The sequence below is a fragment of the Poecilia formosa genome, unplaced genomic scaffold, assembly GCF_000485575.1.
Source record: "Poecilia formosa unplaced genomic scaffold, Poecilia_formosa-5.1.2 Scaffold232, whole genome shotgun sequence".
Classification (NCBI taxonomy): domain Eukaryota; kingdom Metazoa; phylum Chordata; class Actinopteri; order Cyprinodontiformes; family Poeciliidae; genus Poecilia; species Poecilia formosa.
The window spans coordinates 654,788-670,761 of NW_006800171.1; the positions used below are offsets into that span (position 1 = coordinate 654,788).

A 15,974-nucleotide genomic window follows, 5' to 3' on the forward strand; every position below is an offset into this window, starting at 1 on the left:
ATCCATCCATCCATCCATCCATCCATCCATCCAGAAATAAATATAAAAACTACCCGAGCTGCACGATGGTGCACTTGTTGGCACTGTGCAGTTGCATAAAGAAGATCTTGGGTTTGAATCCCAACCTGGTGTCTTGCTGAATGGAGTTTGTATGTTCTCCTTGTGCATGCAAGGAATTTCTCTGGATACTCTGGCTCTTCTTTCACAGACTAGAAGCATGAATGCAATTGTAATTGGACTCTCTAGATTGTGTATGAGTGTGTGCATAGGAGGGATGAAGAGCTCAAGAACATGTACGAATAATCATGAAATAACCCACTGAATAATATATATAATAATATCACAGTATGATATGCATACTTCAGGGCAACAATGGCAAAACACAATGAAATACACAATAAAGCAATATTCAAATTGTTTCTGTTTATTCTTAGCTAATTTAACTTGCTTTTGTCTAAAATTTTATGTTGTCAAGCTGAATTTTCTCTGCTTAGACAACCTGCAGTAATGCGAGCTTTTTCAGTCTTACTGCAGCAGTTTGTTCACAGGAACACGAAAATGGCCTTGAATCCCTAACTAAACAAAAAGCCAACCACATTTCTTTTGTCATCCCAAGGTTTCTTGCAGCCTTTCAGGTGATATTTTCCTCATCCCTCCTGTTCTGACCCGATCTGTCAAACCGCACAGCCATCTTCTTCGCTCAGCTGTATTTTTCAGCAAATACAAGTGGCCACATATCTGAAGGTCTCTGGTGAATAACTGCGGAGAAAGGCTGTGAGAAACCTAGACAAAAAGGCAAAACTGTAAAGTGTGACAGAATGTTAGCGACTGTGGGCCAGAGTGAGCGCGTACCTGAAGGCTGCTAAAACAGAAAAGTAATATGAATTGGTAGCTTCTGCATGAAACCGAGCAAAGAAACCGACTTTCCCACTCACATGCACACAGACAGATACACACAGGGAGAACAACACAGAGGCAAATAGAAACCCAGTATTTAGTTCCTGCGTCACTACAGTGGCCATCTGTCAGCATGAAGGCCTTGCGTATGGATCGACTGAATTAAAACTCACACACGGCGATGCCACGCTGCGTCTAGATACAATAATTGTTCAATTCACCAAAGAAGTCTCTCACCCCGCTGACCTTTTCTGTGTTGCAACTTGGTTGGATTAATTTAAAACATAAAGCACCGGATAATCTGGCGGTCTGGACAGTTCTTTGTCGTATCCCTTCGTCTGTTTCTCTCTTCTCCTTGTTTTTTTTTTGTCTCTCTCTCCATCTCCATCTCTACCCACGTGAAACTGTCTGTTTGTCTGAATCTGCCAAAGGCTGATGTCATTGTCCACCAGTGTGCTTCCATGTGTGGGATGAAATGAATGCCGAGGTATAATCCCACGGTTTAATCCCGACCACTCCTGCACCAACAGGACAGCCCAAGAAACAATCATGACAGGGGAGAGGCAGGTTTTTATTTTTTGGGGGGTGGGGGGTGGTAAAATATTATTAAAAAAAAGAAGCATGGAAGGTTTCTGTGGAGAATATTTCTTGTTGCCTTTATGAGACTTTTTTTTTTTAAAGAAAAAAAAAAGGCTCATTTTACTCAAAAATGCCCCCTCCTGCTGGGCAGAGAGTGAGATGGAGGGAAAGAGGGAAAGAGACCGAGAGATTAAAGATTATTTATTTCTCATGGGTGGGAGACAGCGAGGGAGAGAGAGTGAGTGAGTGGGAGGGAGGGCGGCAGTCAGAAGCACGCAAACTAATTTTCACCGATGAGCAGACAGTCGTGCCAGAGTGGGAGCTGCGCTCAGTTCACCTCTCCGGCGCTGCAGGTCTATTAACAAAGAGACCTTATTAGTAACATCTCTTTTTATTCTGCGAGCACTTGTTACCACGGCGGACCAGAGTTTCCTTTTGGGGATAAAGAGACTGCAGATCTGCACTTCTCCTAAGCAGCGACAACTTTAGGTAAGCCAATGCATCGAAGTTGAAATCTGTTTAATTTTTTTATTTATTTATTTATTTATTTGCATGCATGCATGGCCTGTTTGCAAAAACAGTAAGGAATCAAAACAAAACAAAACAAAACAAAACAAAACATTAAATAAAAAAATGTAACAAAAGCAAACGATCCAAGATCAAGAGATTTTTTTTTCTGGAGAGCTGCTCAACCAGCACGCTTAAAACAGCTGCAGTGAAAATCTCCAAATGAAAACAACTGGAAAGTGCCAGTAGTTTGATATTTCTATTATTAACCCAATGTGAAATCACAGTCAATACAGCATGACAGTTGCTTCAGCTGTTTTTTTGTGTTTTTTTTTTTTTTTTTTTTTTTTTTTTTTTTTTGGCTGTTGCAAAGTGTTAAAAGCCTGACAGATGACTGTCCATATTTGGGGTATTTGGCATTTTACTGTTAGGAATCCTGCTGCTCTTGCATTTCTCTCTTAAGGAATCTCAACAATAGTCTCTTTCTCTGGCCAGACTGAGCCTTTGTTGTGGTACTTACATTCATTCACTTATCTATTCTTCAGATGTTCTTCACTTTTAAAAGCACGTTATAGTAGATCCATTTGTAGGGTTACGTAATAATTTCACTTCAAGGCGTCTTTTCTGGAAAAGTGTATTTATTTAATTCAGTTCAAATAAGAAACTCATAAGTTATACATTTACATAAAATTACTTATTTCCAATTTTTATTTATATCATTGCAGATAATAGAGGCTTACAATTAACAAAAACCAGGAAATCTACTTAAAAAAAAAAAACAACTTAATTACATGATAGATTAAAATTATATTTCTACTTGAAATTTCTTATAGTCTACAGACAGAGTTACCCTCCACAAGGTGTGCAAAACTCTTCACAGAGTGCTGCATCCAAACATAATAATGCAAAGTTAAGTGGAAGGAAAAAATGTGGTCGAAAACAAAGTGCTCATGCAATAGGAATAACAGCAGTCTGGAGAGGATTATATGGCAAACCTGACTCAAATGTTTGAAGGTAACTTAAGAAAATGCCAGTGTTGAAGCTGAAATGGTCACATTTCTTGTGTTAAGCAACTCCTGACCTAGAGAAATGTCTTATCTGGACTAAGGAGAAGAAGATGTGGACATTTGCTCTTTGTCCAAAATCCTCTATTCAGGTCAAAGTTAATTTTACATGTCAGCTGGAAATCTGAGGATCTGGGGGAAGAATGCAAAAGAGACCTGACCAAGTATTGAGTGCAAATGATGTGAAGTAGAAAACTTACAGTGGACTCACAGTATGTAATATTTTGATTTTCTGAAAAGCTGAATGTTTTCATCTCTGAGCCAAAATCTTCTCATTTTACTGAAAGAAACAGATGGAATATAGCCACTCTGTGTGTAGTTAATCTATGCAATGAACTTATTCTACAACTTCAGATTAATTACTGAAAAAAATAAAATAAATCTTTCAACGTTTCAATACATTGAATTGCATCTGTGTATTGAAGCTGTTTCCATCTTAAGCTTCAATTAATTATTTATTCACTTCCCATTAACAGAACAGATGCAATGTATTGTGTTTTTGTTCCATTCTGGCCCATCCACTGCCTCAAGTTCTTCCTGAAATCAAGGTCAATAAGAAACATTATATAGATTACATTCCGAGAAACAGGCGGCAGAAATTATTGAGATTAACTCCCTGGTGCTTAGTGCAGCTTTACTAGAAGAGGTGCCAGAAAGGTATCGATTGAATAATTAAACTTATCAGAACTGATAAACTGCTTCCTATTAATTCCATAATGGTGATATTACGTCATATTTTATTTTTGCAATGAAAGCAGAATACAGCCCCTGTTGGCCTCATTAGACTTGCTTTGATATGAAAGAGGAGAAAAAGAGAATGCATCAGAGTAAGTCTGGTTGAAGCTACAACAGAACTACACCTCTGAGACAATGTAAGAGGTTGCTGAGCTAGAAAAGCAAATAAAGATGCATGGCGAAAGCATGTTTTGTAAATTCAAATGTGTGTCTCTATTCTATTTCTAGTCAGTTTATTCATTGAATTCAATGTAACGAGATGCAAACAACCTCCTATCAAACCCTGAGGTTGAAAACTTATTCTGTGTTTCTGCGTTTCATCCACCTTTCAAACACACCAGTATTTAAGATGCAACTTAAAATTCGACATTCTTCTTGGTGCTGTGCTTCTACAACACAGAATATCCACATTTCCTGAATGTGCAATCAACTGTTACACATAACGGTAACTTTGAATAAGGTAAATTAGCATTTAAAAACTAGAAATATCTGTAGACACAGATCAGTCGATTTGTTCTTCATGCCAGTGCTTACGTTAAGAAAAGAGACTGGGTTGGGAGATTATAATGGATCGTAACCTACTAGTCAGATGCATGTAGAGTAATATTAAAAAGTCAAATCATCTTACAGTGGGATAATAATGACATAACATTACTGTAAGATGTTTAGGACTGGTCATGCGCAATTTATGTAATATCTATCAGCCTGTTTGTCTGCCAGTCTGTCTGTCTGTTTACGTCTAAAGTCCTCTTTCAGCCACTGCTTATAGAAGACCAGGCATCTAAAGGACAAAAAGATTACTCCTTTATACCTTACGATCGAATCTCCATTTTCAGTTTCACCGGTTTCATAACTACCAAAGTAAAACACAATGCACATAACCTAAAGTTTATATAATATCTTATTTGAAATAAGTCAGGCGTTGTGCAGTAACCAGATTGATATTATTAGAAGACCAAAGATGCAGATTCTGTCATAACATGCTGATTTTCAGGTGACACTTAAACACTGTAGAAATTTTTGCAGGTACTAATGTTGAAACAGATCTTTTAGTTTGGTTATTACAAAAGGTAATGGACACCTAGACCATTTTAAAATATTATTCTAAGTGAGCTCCTTACCTAGTCCTGATTTTAAGCCATTGTTAACTTAATGACTAAAACACAACGTTTGTGATATTTGGAGGTAAACTCTAATTTAATAGGTTTACTTGATAACCTCCTTCTTTGACATTGTCCAGTTATCAATATAAAAAAATATGGAAGATGTGAGATCAAATTTTTCCATTACGTCATCTTACAGTGTAAAATTACGAAAATGCCATAGAAAGTGTACATCCTGCAAAATGGAAATATTTCACATTGTGGAAAAGATGGGCAGACACGGTGTGGAAGCTAAAGGAGCGCCACCTATCGCTCTCACTAGGTAACACTAGTTGAACTCTGTAGTCAAGCCACAAAAAGTACACTATTACCTCAACACAGAGGGCAACTAATGAACCAGCAAATGTTGATATTATTATTATTATTATTTCAGTCAAAGTCTATGTGTTAATTAATAAAATAATAAATACATTATATGGATGACAACATAACTATAATAACATTTTTTTAGCTTCAAAATTATTAACTGTTACCCTCTATTTTGAGTTAAATCATGTTGTGCATTTTTGTTTTACATTTAAACATAATAATCATGACAAAGTGGCGTTTTTACTCATGGTTGTTACACCGTGAAGATCTCATTCCACCCTACGTTCTTGTGCTACTGCATCCAGCCATTCAGAATTTGTTGTCACTTTGATATATTACATGTATCATCATAAAACAAGATTCAAATCATCTGTGTGCCAACAGGTGTAATGCGTTTAAATGGCACGGCAAGGCACGGTATGATAAATGGAAATGATAGAGTCAATAATCCTGGTTTTATTCTTGTGTAAACGTTTTCTAATGTCATTGCGCTGCCGAGTCCCGGGCTTGCTCCAGTCTGCAACCAACACGTTCGCAGTTACAGTGATTTACCATCGCAGCAGCCGCCAGCACAGGTTACAGATGGTTGTAGGAGATTAGGAGGTGCCTCTATCCATCAGCGTGACTTTTTGAAACATCTGTGTAAAGTGACGCAGTGTTTGCTCAACGTCCCCACATTTGGTGGCCTGCAATGATCTTAATGTAGAACAGATAGCATAGAGGAAACACTTTTATCTTCTTCTTTTTTTAAAAAAAAACAACAAAAAAACAACAATTTATCAGTGTGCGAGACAAAACTGGTTTAGCTGGACAAGAAATGCCAATACATAACAGCCAGAATTTGCCGTTTTTTCACACTCACACACACACGCACACACACACACGCATGCTACAGTTATATAACAACAAGCTTCTGGACAAAGTGCACACATAGCATATGTTTTTGTTTTCCTTTTTCCTCATAACTGAGCTTGGTGCCAGAGGTATCTCATGTCCTGCCCTCCTTGCTCATCTGCTGCCTTCCTGCACCCAGGCACACTCAAGTCAGCTGCTCCCTCAATCCTCCAGCTGAGCCCCGTGTCATTTACGGTCCTTACTCTCTTTTTCTATCCATCCGTTTTTCTGTTTGCCCATCCATCTATTTCTTTACCTGGGTAGGTAGTGTGGTGTATTCAAGATGCTGATGTGGTGACGCTTCAGGACTAAAACCCCTGAAGGCTGGACTTTGGTTGAACAGCCAAGATTGTATTGCAGACTGCAGCCTAAGTCAGCACAACTGAATCACGAGGAAACCTTGGCTCGATCATCGAGACGTCCGGCCGATCTCCAGAGAGTGTCCATTTTCTAGGTCTCTGACCAACATATATTTCCCAACGTAAACATATTGCCACATCCACATGTTTTATATTTACATCTTCATCAGGTCTTGACCTGTATTCCACGCATCCCAAAAAGTCCCCTTGTGTGTTCGGACATCACAGTAGCCAGCTGACTGGCTGGCCAGCAGGCTGCAATCGAGCTAATGATGTAGCTGTTTAACTGATTTTCTAAACCAAATAATAACTTCCTTTCTGAAAAAAAACTTTATCCTATTTCACCATACTTCATTATTGACGATCGGATTATGTATTTGGATCTTTTTTCTCATTTTTTTTACTTCATATTTGTACAGAAAACCATGTTCTCCATGTATGGCTCTGACTCAGATTTTGCCATATGTTACGTGGTCACTGGCATTCTAAGGTCCAGTTTATGCTTCCAAGTGTTTTTGAATGTTTGAATGACCGTGCAATCTTTGTGATAAACAGCTTTGTTCAGTCTGCTATAGACTGAACAGACCCATGATTAGGTACCAACATTTGCTCGTTTCGTGTTGGACCCAATTTTATGCCTTAATTAGCTGTAGCACAGATTCAATCAAGTGTTGGGAACATTCCTCAGAGACCCATGAACGGTTTGTTTTTCTACCATGTTCTCGTCCAGTTTTGATGAGGTTCTGTTACTCCCCTCGGTTTCTTGTGTGGTGTTCTGCTGCTGTAGCTCATCTATTACAAGGTTTGATGTGTTCTGCAATGAAAGCTCCAATCCGGTACACATTGGTTGTAATGAGTGTTTTTTGGGTTTCTGTTGGCCTTCTATCATGCTAAACCAATCTATGCATTGATACTTTGACAAACTCCCCTTACTGGTGCCATATGATTCATTGATTCATTGATTCATTGATTCATTGATTCACTATTCACGTCAACATGCAATTGAACAGGTGAATCCAATAACTTTGGGGGTGAGTGTATGTAGAAATCCGTGGAGGAAAACCATGTGAGGCACCAGACGCTGGAAAACGTTTCACTCAAGGACCCTGTGGTCCCACAAAACACAGTTGCTTCCTTGATGAGCAGTTGTTTGGACCGCTCCTCCTCTTCTATTTTGAATAGACAGCTGACAAATCAGTTCATTATAGCTGTTTGATTTGGCTGAAGTGTAAACTAGAGAAAGCATCTAAGTAGGACGCTATGATGCAGTTGACCTAAAAATAGTATGAATGTGAGCACAAGGATGTCAACAGATCCCTCTGGCTTCCACATGCAAACATGCATCCTTTACACACTTTACACCTTTACATCTCTATCTCCTGCCAGCATTGAGATTGTTTCAATTTAATTTCCCAATTCTCACACATGCCCTTCGTGTTATTAATATTTATAGAATGTACATGAATATCAGACAGAGTTTGATAATAGTTGATATCAGTTTGCGTGTGTGCGTGCGTGTGTGCGTGTGTGCGTGTGTGCGTGTGTGTGTGTGTGTGTGATGGCTCAGAAAATAATAAGGAATGTCACATTTTTACTGAGATTCAAATCGTCAGTATGAGCATTGCAAATGAAAGTGGTTGTGCTGGCGACTGCTAATGGGCCGCGTTTCTAAAGGAAAACATTCGTAAAGCTCACTTTTAGACTTGTTGACCACTCAGAGCACTTTACATTACGAGCCACATCCAGACATTCAGACATCACGTCTTGGGTCCATTAAATCAGTTTTTCTCAGAAGTGTACTTAAAGGCTGTCAGTTAGCTTCTGATAGAAGCTAATGATGGAGTTGAATTGAAAATAGCAAAACAGTAACTATGCTTTGAGCAAAACAATAGATTGTGCTGGTGTATGTCTTTGCCCTTTTTAGCCATTATCCTTCCCTCTTTGTGAAAACAGTTATTTTATGTTCTCAATAATCAACATGTATTTATTTCCATTAAAGTTAGGTATTCCTGAATTAGAGACAAATATAATTTAAAAAAATCAAATCTCCCATAATTAAATTTAGTTGTAAATGATTTTCATATTTCAAATAATTCTGGTCCCAGTTACTCTTTAGGCCTGTTGACTCTAATTAAAACTAAATGTGTATGAGGGTCCTCCCGGATGTAAATATTATTACTAGCTGCAGAAATATAATACTATCACCTCATATCGGTTGCAGTAGTGAATACGAAATATCTGTGAAACGGATTATTACAAATGCCCTTATAAAATGTTCAGCAGCAAGGGGCTGTGTTTTGTTTCAAAGACATTGGGTAAAAGTATGAAAGGTACAAGACTGGCTGGACACTCATTTGGACCAAGCTCTCTTGCTCTAGGATTTCTAGGTTAAGTTTCTGCTTGACGGACTACCATATCAATTTTGTTCTTATTCTGCTTTTTGATGGGCATAAAGATGGGCCTCGGTGACAGTAGATAACTTGCTGAGATGAAAATACAAGGTGCTTGAAGATTACAGCTGTTCAGCAAAATCTTTAGCTGGCTGTTTTATCGTATACTTTCATATGTTGAAGGACAAATTACTGGAGCTGCACGACCAGAAATCAGAATCAGTTCAAAGATTTTCCTCTTACTTAATAATACATACATAATACTTGCATTCACACTTACACGACAAAGTGTTCCATATGTTGTATGTGAACTCTGCAGCTCTTGCAGCTGCATGACTGTGTCCCAGGTGGAAACCTATCCTTTCTCCACTTGTCGCGTTTGCAGGGAAAGTAGTGGATTTTCTCCACGTAACTGTTTTTATCTTCTTCCGACGTTGTAGTGTTGATAGCTTCTGATATGTTGTGTTACGGCTCTTTTGGCACAAGTCCAAAGCATTCTTCATCTTCAGCTAACTTTGACTGGAAACTTGAAATGTTTTGTAATGTAGTCGCTATTTTCAAGTTTTTTTTTTCACTTCATCTTGTTCTGATTCAGAATTTGAATGATTGGTGTCACCTTCAGCCACTGTGCAGAAGTTCTGCTATGGCGCTGCACTGTGACAGCCACTGTTCAATACTTGAGCAACGATTTCAGCTTCGTTCAGTAACAGAAACCTAACCAGGAAGTACATGCTTATGTAAACATGCTTTACAGAGATTATTGTGCTGAACACAAACAGTGATGTGAGTAGCTGTTCAAGGAGTGAATGTTAACCAGCTTTGCATTTTCCCGCCCTTCACTTCAAACTATACTTTGCAAGAAACTGTTGACAAATTATGAAACTATAGAACTAAAAACACTCAAACTAGCATGCAAGCCAATGCAAGCGGCAACACAGCAGGAAGAGAAATTAAACTCATGAAATCTTCATAAAGTCACTGGCCCACGGTGGGAAGGTTCTGCACAAATCATTACATGCTCATTGGTGTGAGCCATAACAAATACAACAATTTATGGCAATTTAAAGTGAGCTGTGCCGGGTGGTGTTGTGGAAAAACGCTTTTCTTCCTCCAGCATTTCCATGCAAACAAATGTTTTATTTAGAAGAGAAAATAATTATAGAAAAGAAAGGTCACAATGTGTTGTTTATAAAAAATAAAAAAAAAACACAAAAAAAAAACCCCACTGACGAACCAAGGATATTTCTGCCTCAGAACAGTTTGAATAAGACCTAAATGCAGAAGAGGCAAAAGGATATTGGTTAAAAATTACTATTTGAAAATAAGTAATAATAAATAATTGTGAAAAACAAAAGTTAAGACAAAGGAATTTTAGAAATAAGGAGAACTAAAATCATAATTTCCACTTTGTTCCACATTGTGCAAAGTGGACCAAAGACTGTGATCCACACAGTCTGCAAAAGTTTTGATAAAACAGTCAGTTCTGGGCTGTGTGCTCAAAGGTATTCTTATCTCACGTATTTGTTTTGTATTAATTTCACTTTTGGCGATAGCTCCATATCTCATCTACAAACAAGAGACCACAGCCATTGTCTGCTCTCTTTGACTCAGTGAGGTTTGACCTCGGCTCAGAAGTCTGAAAAAGTGGAATATTGGGGGTGGGGGGCAAAAGACTCTTCCAAAGCAAGGATCTTTGAGGCCTCTTCTCATTCACATATAAGAAAATTGTTTTATGCACTTTGTTGTAGGATGCTTAATTAAGCAGCATTCAAGACATTGAAAATACATCTGTGGGGAGAGGGTGTAAATTACTAATGAGCTATCCCATCCCCAGGGTCTTCCTGCGTTATAGAAAAGGGAGGGAAGACACAAAAGAAAAAGAGGGGACAGAAAGAAAAGACAGATCAGAGGCAGAGGAGAAAGGAGGGAGAGAGAGTACTTCATTAAAATGGCATTCATTACCACTCCTTGTGTCTTTGCCCACATCTGTGAATTATTTTTTCCTCTTGTATACCTTGCTAAAAAAAAATCTCCCTTTTTACAACTCTTGGTTCCATCTCCTCCTTTCGTCTTTGGGCATCTCTCACCTCCCTGTGTCTCAGTTGTGCCCTTCTCTCCCACTTCTTATTTATCTCTGTCATTAGACAGCTGCAGTGTCCTTTTGAAGCAGACAGGGAAGAGAATGAAGCAAGAATGGCTGTTTTCTTCTTCTTCTTCCTCCTCTTCTTTCAAACAGCCCTCTGGAGGCCAAGCAGCCCCGTCCTGACATACACAGCCTGGCCTAATTTTATACGCAAGTCTCCTCACCTGTTAGTTGGGGCATTTCCTCATAGCTATGCAGACACAACAGAGCCAAATTGTGGTACAGTTGGCTTGAAGTTTCATTGAGTTCAGCAGAAAAGTGCCATAAGTGGGCTAGAATCTGGGCCAGCACACAGAAGCTAGGTTACAGATCAGGAAAATGACATAAAGGGCACAACTGACACTGACAAAATTCCTCACACGTTACCGCACGTAATAGCTTTACTGACGAAAGATGAGATGATGAAATAAAAAAAAATAAAAAAAACAAGAGGCAAAAATATAATTAGGCATAAACTCCATGGCAAGAATCTGCCACTTATTGCTTCCCTGTTATATTTATCATCAGGAGTCATCGGTTGTTCTTTCTCCACCAGCCCCAGTTGCATTTCTCCTTATATAACACCCCAAGCTGTTGTTAAAAGATGGATCCCACAAAGCTACTGCTTCATCACTCCTTCAACTGTGGCTCTCCTTCCAATCATAACCGCGGCTGCCAAAGTTTCCACCTTCTGCTAGCCTTTACCCCTGAACAGCAGCTGCAGCACGCTACGTTTTAATTGAAAACAATTATGACAGAGCCATTGTGCTTGAGGAAATGGTTTGTGTGAAGGCACACAGATACAAGCAATTACATATCCTCGGAAAATGCCATTACCAGTATTCCAGATGGAGAATATCTAGCGTCTCCTTTTTGTACCGGTGTTGCCGAACGCACGGATGGATTTGAGATGGGAATACTTGGGGGATGGAGGGGGGGAGTTGCGTACTATCAGGGGCAGTTTAGCATCTGGTTGCAGTTCAGAAATGGTACCGGTGGGAGTGTCCGGATCTGATTGTGAACACAAGACACAAGCAGCTCATTTAAAACTAATGACCACAGCTGTGTTCCAGGAGCTGTGTGGTCGCTAACAAAGAAACACTTTGCTAATGAAGTGCCTACGTTTTACCGGCTTATGCTAATAGTCATCAGATTTAATTTGATGAACTCTACATTTGCTCTTCTTTTTTTTTTTTTTTTAACCCATGGGTATCAATGTTAAAATAGGTTAACAGCTATTATCCCAGGTATAATTGTTAACCCTTTAAGCCATAAGGGTGGAAAGGTAAATGGCCGCAGGCAAAGAAAATGCCAAAGTTATCAGATTAAAGTGGAAACTTTTGGTACCTCTGTAAAGGTAAGACATCAAAGAATGGTTTCCTGGTGTCAGTACTATTGTAGCTGTTACCCTGCCTGAATTAAATACAATGAATTTAGGATTTTTATAACCTCACCAAAATGTTGTTATAAATAAATATTGGAAAACATTACTAAAATATTATTTTTCACACAAAAATGCAGTTTAGACTTTTAAATCTACATGTTGGGTAAAAGTTCATCAAATTTGGACTCAGTCAGTTGAAAAATATAGTTTTTATAAATGTTTTACTGAGAAATGTCCCAGGCGGAGAGGTCATTTGGAGACATTTATCCAAAAATGTCTCCAAACTGTGCCAAATGTGTTTTTCACATCAATACTGGGAATTTCTTTAAATTAAATCGCTGATTACCATTGAATGACACTTAGTACACATAATATAACCATTGGTCATGACATTTACCCCATTTATATGCAAAATGTACCATTGTGCACAGTATAATATATATATAATAATGAACTGAATACTATTACTTTTACTCCAACTGGAAAACTTTTATTGAAACGCAGTAAAACAGTAAAAAATAACATTTTGAAGTATAGCAAACAAAGAATAATAATAGTAATAAAATAATTGAGTGTTTTAAATAAATAGAAAATTATGAGTGTTTTAAATTAATTAATTAATTAATTAATTAATAAAACCAAAACATCGAATTTTTCGTGTGAAGTTGCGGGGAAAAAAACTTACACATCACCGTCGCAACTACATATTATTCAGGTGGATGCGAACACAAAAATCGGCGCACCTCCTCACCCCCCGGAGGAAGTGACGTGAACTTCCTCACGTCACTTCCTTCGGTGAAGGAAGTTGAAAGAGCACACCTATGGAGTACACGCTTTACATTTCTCAGGTGGAAACGTGTACAACATACGTTCGCTCTAAATCCCCCCACCCCTGACACGAAGGTACGTGAAAGGTAAAACTCGCTACATTTGCAGTCCGTATTCATGAAACAAGTCTGCGTGTGGAGACCACGTGTAGAGCGCACGGAGAGCGCACGAGAGGGGGTCCTATTACGCAGGAAAAATTCTGACCCGGTAGTAAATTTACATAGCCGATCATATGATATCGTCACAGGTCACTCCCTTTCCTGTCATGTGATGCCTGTCAATGGAGCTCTGCTCATCTAAAAGGGTTGTTTTCGAAGAGAGTTTTTTGAAAACTACGAAATTTCCGAGGACCTTTCAATCTCGTCAGCTGTTTTGGAATAGCTGTAAAACCATAACATGTTGGGCAAAACTTGTATGCGGGATAGTTTTCGAATGATGAAAGCCCTCTTTAGCGGACGGAAAAAGAAAAAAGAAAAAAACAAGCAAAAACAGATCCACCACGAGGGATCGTTGGGCTTAAGGGGTTTTAAACAAGGTGATACTGTAAATTTACTATTTAATATATGCAGGACATATACCTACTCTTAAAGTCGGTTCATAACCTAAGATCAATATTTTTGGATTGGAGTACCAAAATAAATCCCACACTTCCACAAGGAGAATATCTATCCATTGATATTCAAACCAGAGTCTGGGAGACCTAAGTGCTGACCTCAACACTGCCTTTACAACTAGATCTCAAGGAACCTTATTGATGGACATTATTTGCAGTTTCTCCTCCCTCACAAGTTGGGTGTCATGGTGAGGAAACTTCCCAAAGCAGTAATCAGAGGCAAACTTTATGAGACATAAGAGATGTGTGATGTGAGTCATACAACATTTGTCAACCAAGAATATATTGGACTGAACAGCTTTGATTTATTTTTAAATATCTAGACAAATGGTGACTTCTCTATATTCCAGAAATATCACCATGCTGTCACTCTAGTCATAATAACTATTTCCTGACTGGGTCTGGCAGCATTAAATATTGAGCAAAAGCTGCAACGGCACAATGTAGTCCAAAGTATTTTCACATGTTAAAATGATTTAGTAAAAATTTTTTACCCAAATCTAATTAGCAAAATTTGGAAATTGTTGTTCGCAGACATTATCTGTTCAATGTTATCCGTTCAAACCTACTCAAGTGAGCCATAAATATAGTGGTTTCTTAGATGTTCAGCCGAGACAGAACACAAAAGATCTTGTTGCTCTAATTGCAGTGAGAGGAGATACAAGTATTGGCTTAGAGAGAAGAATTAAAAATCCACAGCTCGACTCAGATTTGGCTGAGTAACTTTTTCTGGAATTCCAACTAAATTTATTTGAAAAGAAACATTTTTACTTTGCTAATTCTCTTCTCTTTTTATTGTTGGGAACATCTGCGCATCTCCCCCAAAGCATCACATTAGACACAATAGCTAAAACATGGTTTTTGGCAGTAAATAATGGCACAGTTGGCAATGTGCAAGGCGCAAAGCCTAGTAAACAAGTTGGCGTGATTCATTTAAATATTCTCCTTCCCATATTTTACACTCTCAAAGGGAAACTCCTATAAATAAGCATGCAACACTGAAAGTGCAAGGAGCACTGTGTCCACACCTTTCAGGCACAGATTTAGCTCCGCACTTGATAAGTAAATACAGACAGTTGCAAATTTATGCCAAATCTGCCTTGGCAACAGCTGCTAAACCTCACAAAACCTGTTTCCAGAAGCAAAGACAGAGTCAATCTTTTCCAGGGATGTGGAGATTTCAGTCATTTGTTGCTTGCTCCAGCAAAGATGACAACAGGAGTGAGGAAGTGCTGAGAGGTCAGAACTGATCAGGATTTATTGGCTCAGCTGGTCATAAATGAGGCTTTATGTTCCCATTACATTATGCAAGTCAGGGTCTCTGTTGGCTACAGGTGAAATATGACCGCTCCACAGATGCACATACTGCAGGTCTGCTCCTTATTCCTCCTTCCTTTGGTCTCTTTGCAAAGGATGGATGAGTTTAATACTGAGAAAGTAAAAAGTCGGTTCCCTTTTATTTTGTAATTTGAGCGATAATAATCAATCTCAACATTTTTGCATCCTCTGCCTGTTGAGCCGCAGCTTGCCTTTCCTTGCCTTTCCTTGCCTTTGGGCAGTGTCCATTTCTTCATTTTTTTTATTTTTCAAATCCTCTCTTATTCTTTGAAACAATTTGTCTTGTTGCATGATGAAAAGAAACCCTATTCTTTAATTAATTTAGCCGGGCTGGAGGTTTTTATTTTATTTTATTTATTTATTTTTTTTAAAAGGACTGGCAATAAAAAAATATTCTTCGTCATTAAATCTTCCTATAGCTATTTAAAAAAAATACTTATTTAGAGAGAGGTCACTTCACACAATTTAACAACCTTGGCTCTCAAAAACTGCTTCAGAAGCAAAAAAAAAAAAAAACTGTCTTTGCTGCACATTTTATTCTGAGTATAGATAAAAATAGTTCTAATATTGAATGCAACATGGCCAACATTTTTTATCTTAGTCACAATTTCATTAATCATAAGACAAAGAACTAAACATTTATCTGAAGACAACCAGAATATCGAGCCATTATATCTTGTTTTCAGCATTTTCTTACAGAATTTATGTTTTTGTTGTCTTAATACAGAAGAACTTTAAGTTTCACAAAAATCTTGCTCCATGTGCACAAAACTGAAAACTTATATATATATA

The 15,974-nt window shown here is 38.2% G+C and overlaps 1 long non-coding RNA gene across 1 annotated transcript in view; it reads left to right on the forward strand.

Moving 5' to 3' along the window:
- Positions 1 to 1,735: 1,735 nt before the first annotated feature.
- LOC103149640 (uncharacterized) overlaps positions 1,736 to 15,974 on the forward strand; it is a 37,298-nt gene continuing 23,059 nt past the window's right edge. Inside the window, exon 1 of the long non-coding RNA XR_477487.2 lies at positions 1,736 to 1,965. This is a non-coding gene — a long non-coding RNA (uncharacterized LOC103149640). The remainder of the gene's footprint in view (positions 1,966 to 15,974) is intronic.